This window comes from Triturus cristatus, chromosome 12, assembly GCF_964204655.1.
Source record: "Triturus cristatus chromosome 12, aTriCri1.1, whole genome shotgun sequence".
NCBI classification, from domain to species: domain Eukaryota; kingdom Metazoa; phylum Chordata; class Amphibia; order Caudata; family Salamandridae; genus Triturus; species Triturus cristatus.
This window is the reverse complement of record NC_140595.1, coordinates 421,492,139-421,515,268: the sequence shown is the minus strand read 5'-3', so window position 1 is coordinate 421,515,268 and position 23,130 is coordinate 421,492,139. Positions and strand designations below refer to the sequence as shown.

Genomic DNA, 23,130 nt, shown 5'->3' with positions numbered 1-23,130 from the left:
TGCCCTACGTGGGCCGAATCAGTTACAAATTTGCTGCTCAACTCACATCGGTTTACAGATTTCTAGACTTATTCCAACATTTTTGGGAAGCCACATCATTCGCAGGATCTCAGGAATACGCCGCTGAAGCTTTTGGGGGTTCCCATTTATACTAATGCTAAGGCATTTTTCATATGTAAATAAATGTACGTTGTCAATTTTGTTTTCTCCACAGGGACTATATTTCTCCTGGAGCTAGTCCAAATTTTCTTCCATCAAATAAATATATTGTGGCGATGTTCTTCCAATCAAAACAACAAAGAGAGGGAGAGGGAGAGGATCACTCTTGTTCCCCCTAAAATACTTGTATAAACAACGAAAGAGTGATTAACAATAAACTAAAAGAGCTAGTTGAATAAAACAGCGTGGGAAAACAAAAATATTTTATAAAAGAACCCTCACTCACCAACCTGGTTGGTGACCTGCTTCATCATCGGGCTCCCACCATAGAGGCCAAATGCCTCCCTGGTGTGCTACGACGCCTGAGTTACAGCGGAGCAGGTTTCTTGAGGGAGTGGTAGCGGAAAGTGTGAAAGAAATATTAAAAGGTGGCTGGTTTTAACCAATAATGATTTATTCTAGGTAAACCAACGACCAATAAAAGCCAAATGGGACGGACAAAAACTGGCTGGTAAGGGTAACCAGAGTGGTCCTCCATAATATTACACCATACTGATATAATATTATTCGTGAGCAATTTGATTTATGAATGTAAACTCATATTTTGAGATCCTGCTTGACTCAGCAATTCATAAATCAACATTTGCAGGCTTTCATATGTGTTTACGATATACTGGGAACTCACATTTTCTATGGAATGCAGCAGAAGTTGAGATTTCTATTTCACAATAACTTGAAGGCATTCCCACGTGTGTAATTTTAAGTAGCGCACAATGATGTATCAAAAAATTGCTTATGCGTGCAATTCCACTTGTTAAATTTTTTCACCGCGGGACTTTTTTTTTCTATAGACAAACCACTTCCCGCACACTCGCGTCAATTGTAGGTTGCTCCATTCCCATCCCAAAGCACATGCTTTTGCTCCAAACAGGAGAATGTCTCTTACCGTTTCCAAGCGTGTATTGGGCAAAGATAAATATTTGTGAATACCCACAAACTCATTCGTTTCTGAGTGAGCAGAACTTTCAGGGCATCACAACGTAACATTAAAACATACTCTGGTAATATATGTGCAATTTTAAATTCACCTTTTTCACTACAAAAGATGAATGTGTAGTCAGAAATCAGGCCATTGGCACTGTGCATAATAAGGTTTTTCATGGTCCCTAATACATGCTAAGAAACTGCCCATTCCCCTTGCCAACCATGGTACTACAATGCAGTGCTTAACTTGCGCAGGTGGTATCTGGTGCTGGCACTGGCACTTATTTGTCAACACTGGCACTTATAGGAGTCTGCCACGTGGTGGCACTGTTTGTCCAATTTAGAGACTAGCACAACAACAGTTGTTTATTGATTAATATACATTAAAGTCACTAATACTAGCTGCCCAAGCCATTGTTATAGCTCTGGGGGCATGGAATAGGCTGAATTGTCACACTTGTAGGAGTGTGAGGTTAGTGGCTGTGTTAGTACTGCCATTGGCAGCACTGACAGGGGCACCACTGGGTGGTGCAAGCTCCAGTGGCCTCCTGAGGAAGGCCCCGGCACATGTTGTTTTACAAATTAAGCACTGCTACAATGGGGTCCAATGTGTATCTTCCACCCTGGTGCCACTGCACGTGCTGCAGGGTTAATAGCTACAGCCCTACATTTGCACTTTTAAGACTACACTTTCGGACTCTGTAGGTGCATTCTTAAATTAAAGGGCTTTTGAATCGGGGCCCAGGTGGGCATAAACAAGGTCACGTTGCAAATGCCAAGCATAGGGTTTCACCGGAAACTGTACAAACGAAAAAAGCTTTGCACAATATTGAAAGCTGTCCCTTTAGACATCTCAGAGGGGACATTGTGCAAGGGAACGTTTCCTCGGTGTCCGCTGTACTTCGGAAACGTCAACTTGTTTCTTCAATTAACAAACAGGATGATTATTTCTCGAATGTTCCTGTTCTCTAGCAGTCCGTTAAATATCTACTATTCTATTTGAAAAACTATGAGACACAGGGTAGAATTTGTTGAATTAGCTAGTTCACGTGGGTAGCTTTTTTAGTAGGGCTAATCGAAAAGCACATCCTTAAAAGGGTTATATGTAGCTGCAGTCACATACCTCAGTTGCTGTTTTTCTGACTCTTTCTCTGGCTGAGAGGTGGAACTCGAGCGCGCGCCTTTATGTTGGCTAGTCAGGTCAAAGTCTGGCTCTGCCTCCTCGGGGGATACGTCGAGGAGTCACAGTCACAGTCACAGTCACGCTCTACTGTTGATAAAAGATTGCTTTAGTGTTGAGTCAGAAATCACTCCCTTCTATCAAGGTCATGCTAGTGTGAGCAACAACCGGACACAAATTCTCTTTGTTACCTGAGTCCCCACCAGAGGCGCAACTAGAGCCACATTTCGGGGGGGGCTAAGAAAAAAAACGGGGGGGGGGGCTGAAACTTTAAGCAATAGGCAGAGTGGTGCTGCGGGGGCACTTAGAAGGGGTGAAACAACAGCAAGGCCTCATTAACATGCAAATGGTCTTTTAAAGACCTGTGAAGTGCTCGGGTGTGGCTGTGTCTGTGCCCGGGAAGCTGTCTCACCCCGGGCTGCCACACACGAGGGGGGGGGGGGTGGGGGGGGCTGAAGCCCTTTGAGTCCAATGGGTGTTGCGCGCCTGGTCCCCACCCACACATCCATCAAGCCATAAGTTCACTTTGCACGCACTTGTCACCTCCTGATTAGCGCCTACCATTCATGTGCTCGGGCTGCCTGTCCACAGGAACCCGCTCAGAGGTATCTGCCCAGCTGCAAGCCTACCCGCTCATTCAAACAGAGCTGCTGACAACCCTACACGCCTTTTCAACCCTTTGACCTACCCATCCTTTGGCGAGTCCGGCTGCTCAGTGAACTGGGACTGCTACACTCAAAACCCTCCTTGTAGGGTCCCTGAGCCCAACAAACTAACCCCACTTGAGCAGAGCTGAGCCTAGCCATCCTTTTTTTTCTACTTTAGCTTGTCCCTCAGAAATACTCTCCAAAAGGAGTTATTTCTATCCCCAATTATGTTTCTTTTGAAAGTTTATATCACAACTTAACACTAACCAACCTCAAAGAGGAAATAAGAACTTAGCCCCTGCCAAACTGTTCTTACTCACAACACGGGGAGGCCAAGGAACCCCCTCTCATGAACACTACTACTTGGCATCCCAACTTTAATAGATATGCTGGTGATTTGCGACACACTACTTAGATCGGTACAAAAGGGGGTGGTGATGGACGGAGCATCAGAACCAATCAAACACTCACACCCAGTCAACAGATCTGGGTTTGATCCATCACCGTTCTTTAGCCCACTCTGCCACCCCAGTTCAGACATGGCCATATGCAAATCAGTTTGACCCTGTGCCTCATGGGAACAGTCCAGCCCGAACTGCCAAGCCATGCCTTCCCTGGACTGGAAACAAGCTTCCTAGGACCGGTTTCTGGCATTTCAGCCGTCTTCAGCCAGGCTTGCTTGAATCCAGTGGCAAAGTGAGCAAGGGACTCACGTCTGAGCATACCCTGCCAACTTATGGTTTTTGCTACACTACTTAGATGGCACTGTTTCAATTGTCCTGTCCTGGCGCCTAGGCCACGTGCTTAACTTGTTCCATCGCATGCACATTAAGCCACCCACCACACATCATCTCCTCCGTGTCACAATGATATTGGAGGAGCCTGTGCATCATAAACTCTGCACTAATGAAGGATTTGGCCATTCCTTTGCAGGGCTCCCCAAATGACTGCATCCCGAGGCCACTATCGTTGATTGGAAACAGGCAGACTGAGGCCACTATGACCCTGGGTGATCTTTTTGATGACAGCGTCCTCATGTCTTACAACGACCTTGTTGAACAATGCATTATCCTATGGGGACATTTCCTTACATATCACTCCCTATCCCATGCATTCTGCACCACTTAGTTGCTACATCACATATGCCAAGCCCCTGTGCCACAATCTTATCCAATACCTCCAAAACTTGCAAAGTGGCAGCTGCTGTGTCAGTTGGTTGTCAGGAGCCCTCAGAGACATCAACCAAATGCCTTTTAGAGATTTTCACAAAAAATGGGAGACAGACCTTGACGGTCCCCTCCCTGAAAAAGAATGCTACAGAAGAGTAGCTTTCTGACAACGGTATCGAGGTACACTAGACTAAAACTCATATGGCTCTTCACATTTCACTGGGCCTACCTAACCCCAGTAAAGATTAACCTATAATTCCCGGGAACAAATGCGGTCTGCCTCCAATGCCAGGTGCCCGACTCAGGCCTGCACCACATCTGTGGACACATGACTCACTCTGAGCCCAACAAACTAACTCCCCTTGAGCAGAGCTGAGCCTAGCGTTCTTTTTTCTTGTACTTTAACATGTCCCTCAAAAATACTCTTCAAAAGGGGTTATTTCTGTCCCCAATTATGTTTCTTTTGAAAGTTTATATCACAACTTAACACTAACCAACCTCAAGAGGAAATAAGAAATGTGTCCGCTCCAATCAAATATTTCTGAAACTCCTGCTATCAGTATAAAAAGGTTGCAAAATGTAGCCCCTCTACCTGATTCCAGATAGAACATTGCTTTGACAACACCTGACCATAAATTGTATGTATGTGAAATAATAGCGGGAAGAAGTAAAATTACGGATAAACAGACCATGTCAGCATTCTCCTTCATCATGACTCAGTTCCCCTGGACTGTCCATGCTGGAATACAGATCGCAGCAGCACTTGTCCAAAATGAATTCCCTTGTGAACCACCTTTCGCCATAGAACTGAGCATATGAATGACAGTCCTCCCCAGGCCTTAATGAAAATGAAGGCAAAAGCAACATCACTAAGTGCTCTAACAGCATGGATTGGAACAGCACATCCAACCATCTTTTCCCAAATCCTTAATCCAAATTCCCCTCTCTCTGTTCTCTCAGAACCTTGTGAACCATCACACTTGCACCCCTTTCGCAACCTTCGCACATCCACATTTGCGTAGTGGGTCCCCTTTTACATCTTGTCTGACCGCTACTAGAGAATGAATTCTTTTTCTCTACCACTCACTCGCTCAACCCATTTTGGCAAGCAATCCTCTGTATTTGCCAGAGCTGTCCAATGCATAATTACAGAAGTTTTGCTTCATAACAGCTCTTTCAAGTGCCTTCTTCCCTATCATAGGCTGGACATCCCCCCATGCTGGATAGTGGTCAGTAGGCTCAATAACCCCACACCCACCCTTTGTGAGGCAAACATGAGCTGGGTAATGCAAACCTAACCATCCACTGTCTATAATGCGACCCATTTACCCGGCTTAGGCATTTGTCTCCGAAAATTGATCCTCCTTATATGGATCTGAATGTCATCACATGACATCCAGCAACCCTCTCCTATATTAGCAAAGATCGACTGGATAATCATGTGTATTGCCCAGTTGTTCATCCTGTCAGAGGAACTGGACACCTCGGCACACCAAGGCCTTTTGTCCCAGATCTATGAGCCAATTCACACCTAATCAATGAACTACTCAGGTCGTTGATGGCAGTTAGAAGCTAATGCAAATGGGCTTCTAGAGGCTAAAGGTAACTTTCTAAAATGACTTTATGTAAAATATTTGTTACAAATCTGACTTTACCATTTACCAATTAATTGGATTGGTAAAACATAGTTTAAGAAGTATTTTTCTATATGGTTCCTAGGTGGAGATAACATTATTTAATATTTTACATTAAATCCGAATGCATTCCTATTGAACAGCTACCCTACCACAGTGAAAATAGCTTTTTAGGCCGTTTTACCATAAGGAAATATTTTACTTTAAACCTTTCCATGTCCCACTCTTAAACCATGCACCCTACCTTATGGGCACTTAAGGCTAGTTTACTGGCGAATAGGAATACATAAATCAACAGGGATAATTTTGGCAGGTTGAATTTGCAGTTTAAACCTGCACAGCCAGGCTATAGGTGGCAGGCCTGCAGTCATGTTTTTAGTGGTGCACAATATGTGCTACAGTCCACTAGGAACATATAACTCACACACCCTCAGTAAACATGACTCCATAGGGGCTTGTAGTTAAGATTAATATGGCAATCGGGAGTATAGCCAATTTCAATTTGTTTTAAGAGTCAGACCACATGTACTGGGGTCTGGTTAACAGAGTCATAATGCTCAGAGTCAGCAAAATCAACAGCATGAGTCCAAAACAAATAAGAGTGATTAGATCAAAAAGAAAACATTTCTCACATGGGCAATATGGCGAATCCCTGCAGTGCACGTGGTCTATGACTGTACAGTTGTTGGGCCCAGACGTTGAGGCCAATTCCTGGGGCATGTCACTGCACAAAGGTTATGCTGATCATATTTCTGTACCCTGGGTACTTCATGTACACTTCTGTGTAGTTTATCTTATACAATCTGTATGTCCTTAAAGCATGATTGGAGGTCCCAACCATTCATCCTCTTGTTAACTACACAGAATGTTGGGTCATTTTGCCTTTTTGGAGGTATCCAATGTGAATATAAATCAGTTATTTTGCATTTCCCATGATACACTCCATACCAAGCATTATATTAGTTAATTTAAAGAAAGAGGGAAAGTAGAGAAAATGCCCGGCTCTAGTTCTCAGTTCCCTGTTTTCCTCTCAGGGAATCATCCATATGGTAGGTTATGTACTGAGAAAGATACTCATAACACAATCAAATTTCCATAATTATATCTTTTGTTTCATGATCATCTTGAAATACACTTGCAGAACTTTTCTTTCTTGGTGTGATATTTACATCGAAGACATTTAGCCATCTTCATCAACACATTACAATGTACACAGCCAACCAACACGTGTTTCGCAAAAAACATTTGCTTCTTCAGGGCTTATGTGAACATATCATTTCCTTGAAGATCCTCCCTTGATAGTCAGTGAACACAAATTTTCAATTCCAATTTCACTAAAAATAATTCACCATTTCATAATACAGATTCTGTCAGGTTTCTGTACTCCTCAGGGTCTGGATAATGCAATACAGGGTCCACCCCTTGACATCCCCGAACTCCAATTACAATGTTATAGAGTATCAGGGTGATCAAGTGAGGGAAAGGAAAGGGGGGGGGGGCAGTAGGGATGAGAACCTAGAAGAGAGAACCACATAGATCAACAATACATGTAAAAATATGACTATTCTCATAAAACCTCACTAATGTGACATATATATACATATACCTTATCCATTAACGAGCCAGTGATACAGAAATACCATCTAGTACATTTCCTCTGGACATTCCAATGAAAACATTAATGCATAAGATGAGAACACCCTCATGCCACCTCCAGACATCACCATTCACCCTTAACAAACCTTGTGTCTAACACACTATGCAACAAGTACTGCAATGCTCACTGGTTCTACTGAGGGCAATTTACCCCAGAGTAAATGATTAAAGTCTCGAACAAAAAAAAGAAAGAAACAAGAGGCCCAAATGTTCTTTGCCACAGTGGACCAAAATCAAAAGAATATGGGACCGAAATCAAAAGAATATGGGAATTCCTACACTTGCCCTAAGCCAATAAAGTGAAGGAATCATCTGTTCCTACTTTGAAAACTAAAAGATACTCCCAGCTACTCTTTATAAAAAATGAGTAGATAACAACGGTACCTAAACGCTGTCCTGAAGTCTCTTTTAAATCCCCTGAAATCACTCAACAGGCTTCCGCGGAGCACTCCGCCTACCAGTGTAGCTCCGTAGATCAACAACAGGTCAAAGGGTCAACGGCATCTGTGGTTCCTCTTCACCGCCGTGAGTGCCGTGGACTAATCAAAAGTCAATATCGAGGGCGTCCACGGTTCCGAACCGCTGCCCACACTTGTTACCGGCACACTTACTGACTTGTAGTTGATTTATTGTGCTCAGCAATAGCACCATGAAAATCGCGGTATGCTTTCCGCCACAAATTGGGAAATCCTTCCCAAACATACAGAATTATGCACGCTTGATGCGCGTGCTATGCGTCTTCTTGTAGACGCCAGCTCCTCTCCCTTTGCCTTCTGGGAGTTGTAGTCAGATGTCTAGGCAGTCGCTTATGCAGTGCGATTCCTGACAGTAGGTCCTCCCACCATGCGCTTCTAGAACCAGGTTTGGTGGGGAACCTGCGGAAAAAGGCATTCCCAGCAGCAGGGGGATGCACGTTAGTACTTGGCTCCCAAGATTCATCCTCTGAGGTGTATCCCTTCCAGGAGATGAGGTACCACACTTTGCCCCTTCGATACTGCGAATCCAAGATCTTCAGCACTTCATATTCCAATCCACCCTCGCAGGTCACCGAAGGAGGCACCCGCCGTCAGGCTCCACAAGCTGTTTTCAGAAGACTGCAAGGGAACACCGGATGTATGCGTAGACTGCCAGGCAATTTTAACTTGTAGGCTACTGGATTAATCTGTCTCACTACAGTGTATGGGCCTATGTATTTAGTATGGAACACACTGAGCAATTTGAACTTTATGTTCTTCGTGGACAACCAAACAAGATCACCAACCTGATACCATGGCCCATCAGTTCTGTGTCGATCCTCCCACTTCTTGTACACCTGTTTAGCGACCAATAAGTGACGTCTCGCCTTCTTGTGAACAGATTGTAAAGTCTTGATGTGTGCCTGAACAGAAGGCTGATCTGCAAGGTCATCAGGCAAGTTGATGGGCAAGGTCTTTGCGCAGTATCTGAAGTTCGCCACAAACGCGGACACCCCGATAGAACAGTGTAAGGCATTGTTGTATGCTAACTCCGCCAACCATAGCAGAGACACCCAAGAGTCTTGAGCCTCCATAGGATAACATCGCAGATACTTTTTCAATGTCTGATTAAGCCTTTCGGTCTGACCGTCTGTTTGCGGGTGGAAGCTTGTAGAAACTGACGATTCTATCTGCAGAGCCTTACACCAAGATCTCCAGAAACTCGCAATGAATTGTGGACCCCTATCGGGCACGATGACTTTTAGCAAACCATGTAGTCTGATTAGTCCGTCCATCAGCAGGTGTGCTGTCTGTCCTGCTGTTGGAAAGTTCTTGCATGGAATGAAATGACCCCTCTTGGTAAAGCTATCCACTACTACCAAAATGGCAGAACATCCCTGATCAATAGGCAAACCAGTGATGAAGTTGAGACTGATTGTTAGACCTGGCACCTTGGCGTGGGTCTCCCTTCCATTTTCTGCTGTTGCCTGATGTGTTTTTGCTGGGTATAGATGCTTTGGGCACTGTGCCACTGCTGTTCAGTGCCACAGTGCAAGTGCTCCCTTTGGTAAATTGATGTATGGATTAGTGATTCCATGCTTGGTTGGTTTGGTTTACTTGTCAGACCCTAGTACAGTGCACGGAGTGTGCCCAGGGTTTGTAAACCAAATGCTGCTGGTGGTCTTGCAGCACTGGTTGTGCCACCCACAGAAGCAGCCTGTAAAAGTGTGTCTCAGGTCTGCCATTGCAGAGCCTATGTGCAGTCTGGTACTGCCATACTGACTGGGCAAGTGAACCCACTTGCCAGTCCCTAAACGTTCCCTTTTCTGCATGTTAGTCACCCCTATGGTAGGCCCAAGGCCAGGGTGCATTGTAGGTAAAAGGTAGGACAAGCCTTGATGTGTGTGGCATGTCCTAATAGTGAATTACAGCCATTTTCGTTTTTCACTATTGGAAGGCTACCTGTTCCCCATAGGCCAGAATGGGCAGTTTGATTATAACATCTTATAATCCTAACTGACTCAGGGAATTAGGTAAAAATTCGAGTCTAGTATGCCTGAACTCAGAATGATAAAATACATCTTTTAGTGAAGTTGGTTTTAACATTCTGTGTTTGAAAATACCACTTTTAGAAAGTAGGTATTTTCTTTCCTAACTATCCAAGCCTGCCTCTACTAGGTTGTGTATTCCTTGTCTGGAGTCTGAGTGACAGGGGCTGGGGGATTCCAGGAGACAGGGTGAGTCAGCACAGGTCTGAATAGAGAGATCTGAATGTCGATGGGTGGGAGGAGTTGCACCTGGGACCTGAATAGGGCTGTGCCTTCCCTCCACAATGCTGGCTCCACCTCCTGTGGTGCGTCTGATGTCCCTGGCCTACACTGTGAAAGGAAAGAAGGACTCTTGTCAACAAAGTGCTCCAGGACTGACCAGAACTAGTTTGGACTAGGCAAAGGCCTCTCTGCCTTTAGAGAACAAAGAGAAACTGTGTATAAAATGGGGGACCCAGGCTCCAGAACTTTAGATTACTTTTGGGAAACAAGAAGAAACCTTTGCTGAGGAGAGGAACCAGAGAGACTGAGGCATGACTATCCCTAAGCTGAGTGCTGTTTGGGGGATTGGCCTGCAGTGGTTGCCTGACTGCCGAAGAAAGGAGAGAGGAACTTTGTGTGTACTTTCATCAACTTGTGAAGGATCTCAAAGGGCTTGAGATAGAGCTTGCCTCCTGATGAAGTCTCAGGGACAACAGAATTCATCAAGCAGCTTTCCAAGAGTCTTTTGGAAGTGCGTGCTGCTGTGCTGGGCTTTCTGAGGGACTGCGCGATGCACGAAGAAGAAGAGTGTCGCTGAACTGCCGCTGTCGCTTCACAACGCGAAAGCACCTCACATTACCGGAGAAGAGGATCGACGTCGCACCAGACGCCGCCGCATCATCGGAGAAGCGTGTCGCAGCCGCTGTCGTCGCATCGCTGGGAAAGCGTGTCAACGCTGCAGTTATCGCATCATTTCCAAAGCGCCTCACAAAGAGGATCAACGTTGGATCAGATGCCGCTCCATCACCGGGAAGCATGTCGCAGGGCCTGTCACGGCTCAAAAGAATCGTTGAGTTGCCGCATGGCCGTCGGGCATGCAAGCATCGTGTCGCATCAAGGAGAAGATGCCATTTTTGTTTCATTGCACCTGATCTTCATCGCATCATGGCATTGTGGGCTGCATCGCCATGGAAGCACATTAAGAAACTGACGCATTACCTCCCCTCACAGAGAAGAACCGACGCATCTCCTACGCACCAGTCGGGACCTGACGCATCACCGTTCATGCGTGTAAGGAACCGACGCATCACCTTCCCTGCAATAATTTTGTTGTATAGCGTTACGCATCCTAAGGTACATTGAACTCAAAGTGTCAAATTTAACATCTTAAGAGAACTAAGCTATTTCTACCATTTTTAAAGTATAGTATTGTGGAGTTTTGTTGTTTGTGGTCTTGTGTTAAGTCTCTATAGCAATAATAATTTTTATACTACAACTTGTGTGGTGTCCATCTGTAGTGTTGTCACTGGGTTACTGTATGTGTTCACAAATGCTTTACAAACTGCCTCTGAGATAAGCATGTCTGCTCGTGCCAAGCTACCAAGGGGGTGAGCCTAGGTTATTTTAGGAGTGTTCCTCCTTACCCTGACTAGAAGCAAGGGTCACTATTTGGTCAACGATACCTACCTCTGCCAACTAGAGACCCCCAGTTCTAACACTGATGCTTTGCCATGGCTGTTGAGGGGTCGGCATGGGCATGAGCCTCCCTTTCTTTCCAGTGTTTTCCCCTTTTCCTCTTGCACAGTCTTCACTTTTCGCTACCCAAGCACAAACATCTTTTGCCAACACTTTCAACCAAAAATGCCTTTGGACAAGATCTACAGTCTTTCGAATACCTGGATGTCCCGCCAAGGAAGACACATGACACCATTCATTTACCTCTTCTGTAGCGCTTTAGTCAAGAAATACAACTAATTGTTCTGAAAAGGCAATCCTTGCTTGAGGCTGCGGGTGACATCCTCCTGAGCCCATCTCTCCCACCAGACCGAAGGTTTGTTCCTGGTCACCTCCGTTAAAAACTTGTCTGCTCTTAAAACACAGATGACTTTTGCAGGATCTACGATTGTCTCGGGGGTGCTGGTTTGAGGCTCCCCTATAGATTTCTATCGGGACAAGGAATCTGCTTTGCGCTTGTCCGTACCAGGCCTGAAAGTAATAACAAAATCAAACTCAGCAAAAAAAAGCATCTATCTCATCTGCCTCTGAGTGAGATGACGTGCCGTCTTCATGTACTGTAGGTTACGATGGTCTGAATACACCGTAATTGGATAGCGAGCCCCCCATAAATATTGCCGCCATTCTTGGAAAGCCTTTTTTATGGACAACAGTTCCTTCTCCGCAATGGTATAGTTCTTTTTGGCTGCATTACGTTTTTTGGATAGATAGGCCACTGGGTGTAACTGTCCTGTGTCTTTGTCTCTCTGAGACAGAATGGCTCCAATTGCTTCATCGGAAGTGTCCGCTTCATCTATATAAGGAGCCTCCATTTGAGGATGTTTGAGCACAGGAGTGTCTGGGCACATGCCGCGCGATCGCACTGACTGCAGCAGCTGAGGCAATCAGGAATGAGAACTACAATTCCTGTCATCCGCCGGTGCTGCCAGTAACACGTAATGACGCGGCACGCTGCTGACGGGCCGTCCTCGGAAATGGATATCTGGGGACGGCGCTTTCACGAAGACGCCGATTATTCTGCAGACGTCTCGTGGATTGAAGTATGGTCCGGGTAAGGGTGCGCTCCTGCACCAACCTCAGTTATTTTTTCTGTGTCTTGTGGTTCCTGGGGCAACGGAGGTATACACTGCTCACTACGTTGGTTCCTCCCATTGGCGAGACACACGTTTTCAACAGTCTCATGCGGGAGGGCTAAAAGAATCTTTGTTGCATTTCACGCTTCTCCTTTGATTCCTCCCGTTGGCGAGACATGCATTTCCAGGCGGTCTCATGCGGGGGGTGTGTTTTGATCCCTAGGTGAGTTCTAACCAAGGCATTACGACTGGGGCTTTATTTACGTTCTCTCTCTCTGAAGCAAGAGTGGGAACCCTTGTGTTTGTTTTGTGAGAACAATATACTGCTGGTGAAATCTACCGTTCTATTATGTTACAGGAGCAAGGCGGTGGTATCTAATCCTGAAGGGAAACTAACACTGCAGTTTTACCAGAGTGCATATCTAATCTAATGGATGCGTATTTGGATATCTGACTCTTTTGTGTCTACTCTTTTCCTGCAACAAACTTTGGCTTATGGTTGTTGTATTCTCATCCTTTAGGGGAGATCAGTTGAGGGGGTCCGGTAAGGGCAAGCACGTTCTATGACAAAGGTATGAGTGACATAGTATGGTACATAACCACAAGAGCAAAGGATGTATAGTTCTATGTACATGCGAATCGTTCCTAAACATGCTCATTTCTTTACTAGAATATGAATGTGCTGTTACCTTGTACTCACCCTCACATCTCGCCCGGCAGAAAGCCATCCGTATTTTGCTTTACAGGTAGAGTGGGTTTTCAATTCCAAACGTCCTTTTAGATACCAAACATTAAGACATTGAATTATATTTTGATATTGTTTTCTCTCTCTCTTTTCTCTGTTCCCAGGTCTCCCTCCCCGCTGTTCCTACCCTTTCCTTCCCTCGCTTGACCATCTCACTAGTCCAAGAGGATTTATTCTATCCGGACTTGGGGCTGTCAAGAGGTGGACCCTTTTTGAGCTTCGATCCAATCCTGAGGATAACCCGGTGACCGTGACAAGGAGCTGTGGTAAATGCTTTTTTCAAGTAAGCAAAGGCTGCAGAGGCCTCTGGTGTCCGTACAAACGGAACCCCCTTACGAAGCAGCCTGGTGGTAGGTACTGCCACCCGGGAGAAATTCAAGATGAACCTGCAATAATAATCAGCAAAACCCAAAAAGCATTGCACGTCCCTCGTACATTTTGGAATGGGCAATTCTTGCACAGCTTGCACCTTGTGTTCTGCCATGCTCAACCCTTCTGGACACATCATCACTCCTAGAAACTCCACTTCTCGCTCCCCAAATTCACATTTGCTGAATTTACAAAATAGATGGAATTCCCTCAGCCTTTTCAACACCAACACTACATGGATGACATGCTCCTCATCTGTCACCGAGTATATGAGGATATCATCGATATAGACAACAATGAAGAGGTCCACATACTCCTTCAGGATGTCATTAAGAAAATACTGAAAAGCCGCCGGGGCATTACATAGCACGAACGGCATCACAGTATATTCGAACAACCCATACCGTGTCTTAAAAGCCGTCTTCTACTCATCCCCTTCTCTGATGCATACCAAATGGTATGCTCCTCGTAGGTCTAATCTAGCGTAGATGGTGGCTTCCCGTACCTGATCCAACAAGACCGTAATCAGGGTCAAAGGGTATTTATTGCGAATGGTGTTTTTATTCAACATTCCATAATCACAACACGCTCTTAACTCTCCACTGGCTTTCAATATAAAGAAAAGAGGGGAGGCTGCAGGAGAACGAGAGGGTCTAATGAAACCAATTTCTAAGAAATTATCAAGGTATTCTCTGAGGTGATGAGTTTCAGGATCAGACAAAGCAATGCTCCAGTACTGACCAGAACTGGTTTGGCCTAGGCAAAGGCCTCTCTGCCTTCAGAGAACCAAGAGAAACTGTGTATAAAAAGGGGGACCCAGGCCCCAGAACTTTAGATCACTTTTGGGAAACAAGAAGAAACTTTGCTGAGGGCAGGAACCAGAGAGACTGAGGAGAGACTATCCATAAGCTGAGTGCTGTTTGGGGGATTGGCCTGCAGTGGTTGCCTGACTGCCTAAGAAAGGAGAGAGGAACTTTGTGTGTACTTTCATCAACTTGTGAAGAATCTCCAAGGGCTTTAGATAGAGCTTGCCTCCTTCTGAAGTCTCAGGGACAACAGACTTCACCAACCAGCTTCACAAGAGTCTTTTGGAAGAGCGTGCTGCTGTGCTGGGCTTTCTGAGGGACTGCGCAATGCACTTAGAAGAAGCGTGTCGCGGAACTGCCGCTGTCGGTTTACAACGCGAAAGCGCCTCGCATCGCCGGAGAAGAGGATCGACGTCGCACCAGACACCGCCGCATCATCGCCAAAGCGTGTCGCAGCCGCTGTCGTCGCATCGCTGGGAAAGCGTGTCGCCGCTGCAGTTCTTGCATCGTTGCCGATGCACCTCACATCGCCGTAGAAGAAGATCGACATCGCTTCAGGCGCCGTTGCATCACCAGGAAGCATGTCGCAAGACCTGTCGCGGCTCAGAAGAATCGTTGAGTCGCCGCACGTCCGTCGGGCTTGCACGCATCGTGTCGCATCAAGGAGAAGCCGCCATTTTTGTTTCATTGCACCGGATCTTCATCGCATCACGGCGTTGTGGGCCTGCATCGCCATGGAAGCGCAGTAAGAAACCGATGCATCACCTCCCCTTACAGAGAAGAACCAACGCATCCCATACGCACCAGTAGGGACCTGATGCATCACTGTTCTTGCAACACTTTCGTTGTATAGCGTTACGCATCCTAAGGTGCATTAAATTCAAAGTGTTGCATTTAACATCGTAAGAGAACTATGCTACTTCTACGATTTTTAAAGTACAGTATTGTGGATTTTTGTTGTTTGTGGTCTTGTGTTAAGGCTCTATAAAAAAACGTATTTTTATACTACAACTTGTGTGGTGTCCATCTGTAGTGTTGTCACTGGGTTACTGTATGTGTTCACAAATTCTTTACACACTGCCTCTGAGATAAGCCTGTCTGCTCGTGCCAAGCTACCAAGGGGGTGAGCAGAATTTATTTTAGGAGTGTACCCCCTTACCCTGACTAGAAGTAAGGGTCCCTATTTGGTCAAAGATACCTACCTCTGCCAACTAGACACCCCCAGTTCTAACACTGATGTTTTGCCATGGCTGTTGAGGGGTCGGCATGGGTATGAGCCTCCCCTTCTTTCCAGTGTTTTCCCCTTTTCCTCTTGCACAGTGTTCACATTGTGTTACCCAAGCGCAAACGTCTTTTGCCAACGATTTCCACCAAAAATGCCGTTGCACAAGATCTACAGTCTTTCGAATACCTGGATGTCCCGCCAAGGGAGAAACATGACACCATTCATATACATTTTTCTGTAGCGCTTTATTCAAGCGATACAACTTATTGTTCTGAAAAGGCAATCCTTGCTTGAGGCTACGGGTGACATCCTCCTGAGCCCATCTCTCCCACCAGACCAAAGGTTAGTTCCTGGTTACCTCCGTTAAAAACATGTCTGCTCTTAGAACACAGATGACTTTTGCAGGATCTATGATTGCCTCGGGGGTGCTGGTTTGAGGCTCCCCTATAGATTCCTGTTGAGACAAGGAATCTGCCTTGCGATTGTCCATACCAGGCCTGAAAGTAATAACAAAATCAAACTCAGCAAAAAAAAGCGTCTATCTCATCTGCCTCTGTGTGAGATGATGTGCCGTCTTCATGTACTGTAGGTTACGATGGTCTGAATACACCGTAATTGGATAGCGAGCCCCCCATAAATAATGCCGCCACACTTAGAAAGCCTTTTTTATGGACAACAGTTCCTTCTCCGCAATGGTGTAGTTCTTTTCGGCTGCATTAATTTTTTGTATAGCTAGGCCACTGGGTGTAACTGTCCTGTGTCTTTGTCTCTCTGAGACAGAATGGCTCCAATTGCTTCATCGGAAGCGCCCACTTCAACTATATAAGGAGCCTCCATTTGAGGATGTTTGAGCACAGGAGCTGTGGTAAACGCTTTTTTCAAGTAAGCAATGGCTAAAGAGGCCTCTGGTGTCCATAGAAGCGGAACCCCCTGACGAAGAAGCCTGGCGGTAGGTACTGCCACCTGGGAGAAATTCAAGATGAACCTGCGATAATAATTAGCAAAACCCAAAAAGCATTGCATGTCCCTCGTACATTTTGGAATGGGCCATTCTTGCACAGCTTGCACTTTGTGTTCTGCCATGCTCAACCCTTCTGGACACATCATCACTCCTAGAAACTCCACTTCTCACACCCCAAATTCACATTTGCTCAATTTACAAAACAGATGGAATTCCCTCAGCCTTTCCAACAACAACACTACATGGTTGACATGCTCCTCATCTGTCACTGAGTATATGAGGATATCATCGATATAGACAACCATGAAGTGGTTCACATACTCCTTCAGGACGTCATTAAGAAAATACTGAAAAGCCGCTGGGGCATTACACAGCACGAAAGGCATCACAGCATATTTTAACAACCCATACCGTGTCTTAAAAGCCGTCTTCTACTCATCCCCTTCTCTGATGCGTACCAAATGGTATGCCCCTTGTAGGTCTAATCTAGTGTAGATGGTGGCTTCCCGCACCTGATCCAACAAGACCGTAATCAGGGTCAAAGGGTATCTATTGCGAACTGGGTTTTTATTCAACATTCTATAATCACAACACGCTCTTAACTTTCCACTGGCTTTAGTAGTAAAGAAAAGAGGGGAGGATGCAGGAGAACAAGAGGTTCTATTGAAACCAATTTCCAAGAAATGATCAAGGTATTCTCTGAGGTGATGAGTTTCAGAATCCGACAAAGCGTACACCCTACAAGCTGGAATGGTAGCTCCCTCAATCAGGTCAATCTGGCAATCGTATATCCTATGGTGCGGCAGCTGTTCTGCCTGTGTCTTGCTGAAAACATCCGAAAAATGTGAATACTCTTCTGGCAATACTACTTCTTTCTCTGCTGCTGTAGCTACACAAAAATGGTACATCAAAGCTGCAGCTTGAGACCTATGTTCCTGCATACAGTGATCCTCACATTCCTTTGACAAAAACCTCACTGTCTTGTTTTTCCAGTGTATGGTAGGGTTATGTTACCAGAACCATGGCATTCCTAGAATCACCTCGTATTGAGGGGCGTCTATGATGTTTAAGGTTATTTCTTCCATGTGTTGTCTCTTCCCATCTTCTATTGAAAGTTTGAGGGAATCGGTTTGATCAGTAATGAGACTTGATTTTAACAGCTTCCCATCTAGTGCCAACACCTTCTCAGGGATATCACGGGGTACACTACCGACTGCCAACTGCTTCACCAACCCACTGTCAATGTAGCTCGGGAATCCAACATGGCTAATACTTGATGTATGTGTTGTTTGTATTCTAGACCCACAGCCAAAACTATGTGTGATTCTGTGTCCTTTAACTTGTTAATCGAGAGGGATGGAATCTTCCATTCCTTTTCTCCTGACCCATTAGAGGGAGTCATTGCCGATGCACCAGACTCCGTGCCTAAAACAGAAACCGCAGCCTTTTTATTCCTGTACGAAAAACTTGGATCTTCGGTTTGGATGGGCATTCACATACGAAATGCCCTCTTTTGCCGCAATACATACATAAACCTTGTGTGCTACGGCTCTCCCTTTCCGTTCGCGAGAGAGGCACCCTGATAGCTCCTATCTCCATGGGTTCACCTATATTTTCACTGTTGGCCGACTTTTACTTGAGTTCTTGTCCGATCTATAGAAGGACCTCTCACCTTTAGGCTTTTCGCTGCTTCTTTCAGATATCCTTCCATCTAATCTTAACGTCAAACTGATTAAGTCAGCACGGTTGAGAGGCTGTGGATCGATTTGTTCGATCATATCCTTTAATTCGTCAGGTAACCCCTGATAGAAAAGAGGCATCCTCTTTTCTTCCGTCCACACCGCTTCAGCCACCAAACGATTGAAAGACGTGAGGTATGTTACCAGATCATGTTTACCTTGTCTTAGTTCCAAACGCTCCCTATCTGCACTAAAAGTAGTGGTTCGTCTGTTGAACACTCTTTCAAAGGCGGCTCTGAACGCTTCCCAATCTGATAATACAGGGTCATTGTTTCTAACCAACGGATCTGCCCAATTGGCGGTGTCCCCTATGAAATACGAGATTGCAAAAGCCACCCTAGAATGATTGTTAGGAAATGATGAGGGCTTGCATGAAAAATGAAGCATTATCTGGGTTAGGAATATCTGTATCTTCTGAGGATCTCCTGAATATCTTTTGGGACTCGCTAACGCGATAGGTGGAGGGACCGTGACTTGTATTTGGGGGTTACTGGTGACAGATACATCAAAAGAGTTTCTGGTTAACTTATCTACCCTATCTCGCAAAGCAGCTGTCTCAAGCCTAGATGCCGCAAATTCCTGTTGAACTAAGGCCAATGCCTGAATCACATCGTCCATGGACACCATATATTGAGAACACCCTGACCGTGAGGAGTAACCTTTCTTGGGTGCGTAATTCTGTCAGGTTTCTGTACTCCTCAGGGTCCGGATAATGCAATATAGGGTCCACCCTTTGACATCCCCCAACTCCAATCACAATGTTATAGAGTATCAGGGCGATCAAGTGTGGGAAAGGAAAGGGGGAACAGCAGGGATGAGAACCTAGAAGAGAGAACCACATAGATCAACAATACATGTAAATATATGACAACTCTCATAAAGTCTCACTAATACGACATATATATACATATACCTTATCCATTAACGAGCCAGCACACTCCTGTTCCTGATACAGAAATAACATCCAGTGCATTTCCTCTAGACAATCCTATGAAAATATTAATGCATAAGATGAGAACACCCTCATACCATCTCCAGACATCTCAATTCACCCTTAACAAACCTTGTGTCTAACACACCATGCAACAAGTACTGCAATGCTCACCGGTTCTCCTGAGGGCAATTTACCCATGAGTAAAGTGTCAAAGTCTCGAACAAAAAAAAAAAAAGAAACATGAGGCCAAAATATTCTTTGCCAAAGTGGACAGATATCAAAAGAACATGGGAATTCCTACACTTGCCCTAATCCAAAAAAGTGAAGGAATCATCTGTTCCTACTTTGAAAACGAAAAGAAACTCCCAGCTGCTCTTTATAAAAAACAAGTAGATAACAATGGTACCTAACTGCTGTCCTGAAGTCTCTGTTAAATCCCCAGAAATCACTCAACAGACTTCCGCGATGCACACCGCTGCTCTGAGTAGCTCCGTAGATCAACAACAGGTCAAAGGGTCAACGGCGTCTGCGGTTCCTCTTCAACCCCGTAAGCGCCGTGGACTCATCAAATGTCAATATTGAGGGCGTCCGCGGCTCCGAACTGCCACCCACACTTGTTACCGGCACACTCACCGACTTCCAGTAGTTTTATCGTGCTCAGCCAGAGCACCATGAAAATCACGGTACGATTCCACGCTTCCTGCCGCCAAATGGAAAATCCTTCCCAAACAACAGAATCAGGCATGCTTGATGCTCGTGCAATGCGTCTTCTTGTAGACGCCGGCTCCTCTCCCTTTGCCTTCTGGGAGTTGTAGTCAGACGTCTAGGCAGGCGCTTATGCAGCGCGATTCCTGCCAGATTCCTCTTTTGTTCATTCAATCAATAGCACAGTCGGGCTATAGCCCCCTCACAATACGGAAAAGGTCTCTCTGAATGGCACTCCAGTGTTGCTTTCTGGGAGGAATCCCCTGCTGATAAAACTTACCGGTTCATCTTGACCCTGGTCATTCACTTGTCATAGTACTGCACCAATACCATCATGTCATACAGTTACCTAGAATCAAATAGCACTGTGTATCCGGACTACATAAACGTCAGAATATAGGGACTGAGTGAATCAATATCATCAGAGTATGTGGGCCTACTTCCTAGCTAGAAGACAGTGCCCTATCCAGACCTGTAACCATAACAGGGCACTTCACGGTATCTGCAACCTCAGAACATGACCACTCTAATTCCCCGAGGAAATTGTGAAAACAGATCTACCCTTTCGTTATTGCTTAGGCATGTCCAAAGAGAGAAACAAGAAATATACTGTCATGTACTTTAGGTTAGTCCCATCATACACATATCGATGACATACATTTTGTCCCATCCACATGACATAACGGTTCTACACAGGTGACCTTTTACCTAGTAGCTTACTTCTGTCTCTCCGACATCAGGCTCTTGGTACCCTATTGTAATCCCTGTACCTGACTTGCATAAACATGTCCCCAGGCACAGTAGGTTTATTCTGTATAAGGGTCACCACTTTTTTTCATCCATGGCCAACAGCCAGCTGTGCATGATCATGTTTGTTTAGAATAGGATTAGCTGAGGATTAGCAAATGTTATCAAAACATATTGATTGTAGAAGAAGCCCTGGAGTGACCACTTTACTATAAAAGACCCTCACTCGCCCTTACAGAGAGAGAGGAGAATCGGCTGTACCAAGACTCTGCAGGCTGATCTTTCGACAGGCAAAGACCTGACATCCCTTGCGGGGTGCCATCCTCGACGCAGAGACAGGGTCCTTCATTCAGAACCATCATGTGAGAGGTTAGCACATCCCTGGGGGATTCTTGGCTCCATTAGGACATATCCTAGCATTTACATACACATGCTTCACACTAGGCTAGGTACATCTAGGTAGGCAATGCGCTGTAGGAGTACGCCAAATCTATTGTTTTATATCATCTGCTTGTATTCATCTTATTTGCACTATGATAGAAATGTATCTTCTATGTATGATATTGGTGATAGCGATAACATTTGTCTGCTCCTGTCTGTTGATTGTCGCAGCAAATATGTTTCATACTAGACTGATGCTTGACCAATAATGAATTATTGAAACCATTCCAATCATCATTCTATGTGTATTCTGGGCAAAGTAAGCACGAGTGACCGAGCAAAAGATACTGTATTGTTTGCCACGATACCTGAGAAATCAGGGTTGTCATGTTCAGTTGTGGCCAGAAACTACATACACCACTGTAGAGCACAGGGAGGTGGTAGAGGCACCGTATAGCTCGCTGGTCTAATGACTGACTTATCCTGTGGGGGTGTCCAGAGTCTGTTTGCACACTAAGCCCTCAGTTTAGGTCATCCAAAACATGCAGGTCCTGGGGGGTCCTAGGAACTACACACAAATACAAATTGGAGTTTCAAACATTTACTGAAGCAGTTGTATTCTTCTGTAAAAAACATGACCTGCAATTATCAGCAGGAGGGAACAAAGTATTGTTACCAGTATTACAAGAATGGTGAAGAAGAGAAACAATTCAAACCTTATGACATTATTGTGGGTTTATTAGAATAAATGAGAATTCATATACTTATACTCCCACCTAACACTACCTACACTATCAAGAGTATAGTGAAAGTACTCTCTGCCAGATCTCTTGTGACAACCAAACTCTCCATACCTGTGTATGACGTATCAGGAAGCCAGTCTGGTGTAGAACAAGCCACTATCCTTTGCAGGATAGAGATTGGGGTCAATAGGGCCGCATCTCAGTCACAGGCAAAGTGTTCCAGAATAATCCAAAGAAAGTGCTCCTCTAGCGCATTTAGCTCAGAGGTGGTTTATATAATGAAAACATTGTTGCAATCACACTGTGTCAGAGGTGCAGTTCTGATGTGATTGTTTGTCTTGCGACTCAGAGCTGTCTCTAGCAAGACAACCAAAAACAACGGCATTATGCTCAGTGTTTCTAGCCTTGGACAGAGTGTACTAGGCAACTTGGTAATATGCCTAATAAGAAATGTACTGCCTGCGGAAGTCACAGTTTAGAAAATATGTCAAGTTTAAATGTGTACCCACTCCTTGACCGAGGGAGACTTCCTTATCAAACTAAACTAAAGAAATGGTCCAAAAAGTCAAACTTAATATATATATTTCTAATTAGTGTAAAATGAATATAAAATGCACTTTAATAAAAAAAGTGAATGAGAGCCATAATGCGTTACAAAACATGCAATTAATAAAATGAATAAAATCAATTTCAAATAAAAACAAGATGCAGAATTAAAAATCAGGAAGCTCCTGAAATGTTTTATATATTTTAAGAGTCAATGGGATCCAGGAGGGAACTCCCTACCTCAGTCAATGTTTCTATGGTGGCCCAGATTAGCAAGGTCCAAAGAACAAACATGGTTGTATCCAGCCCAATCAGCAGCTGTGGATGGCGTGCCAGCCGGCAGTGTACCCACTGAGGAGGAGCCAGGATCCAGAAATCCAGGAGCCGAAGCATTCAGGAGTGGCTAATAGTACGCATCCTGTAGCAAAGGTAGTCTCATAGTAAAACACTGAAGATGAACCCTCAGCTGATGCACCCACAGATCCATATCCATATCTTGAAGCAATTG

The 23,130-nt window shown here is 45.0% G+C and overlaps 1 protein-coding gene across 1 annotated transcript in view; it reads right to left on the bottom strand.

The window, feature by feature from the left end:
* The window catches only part of LOC146776046 (fatty acyl-CoA hydrolase precursor, medium chain-like), a 248,056-nt gene extending 245,663 nt beyond the window's left edge, over positions 1 to 2,393 (bottom strand). Inside the window, exon 1 of the mRNA XM_085636898.1 lies at positions 2,267 to 2,393. The gene's annotated coding sequence lies outside the window, so the exon portion shown is untranslated. The remainder of the gene's footprint in view (positions 1 to 2,266) is intronic.
* Between the last annotated feature and the right edge of the window lie 20,737 nt (positions 2,394 to 23,130).